Genomic DNA, 223 nt, shown 5'->3' on the forward strand with positions numbered 1-223 from the left:
CACACACACACACATATATATATATATATATATATATGTAACTACATAAGAATTGTTTTGTATAAATATGTAAATACCCCAAATTTATATTGCACCAAAATAAAATTCAATGATTTTGCGATGCAGCCTTATCGAAACTCAACCCAACTAAGTTCGAATATTTTGACTCTAAGAATTTTCTCCTGCCCTAATTTATTAACAACTAAAGCTGTTCCTGAACAGG

Source organism: Phalaenopsis equestris, unplaced genomic scaffold (assembly GCF_001263595.1).
Source record: "Phalaenopsis equestris unplaced genomic scaffold, ASM126359v1 Scaffold214330, whole genome shotgun sequence".
NCBI classification, from domain to species: domain Eukaryota; kingdom Viridiplantae; phylum Streptophyta; class Magnoliopsida; order Asparagales; family Orchidaceae; genus Phalaenopsis; species Phalaenopsis equestris.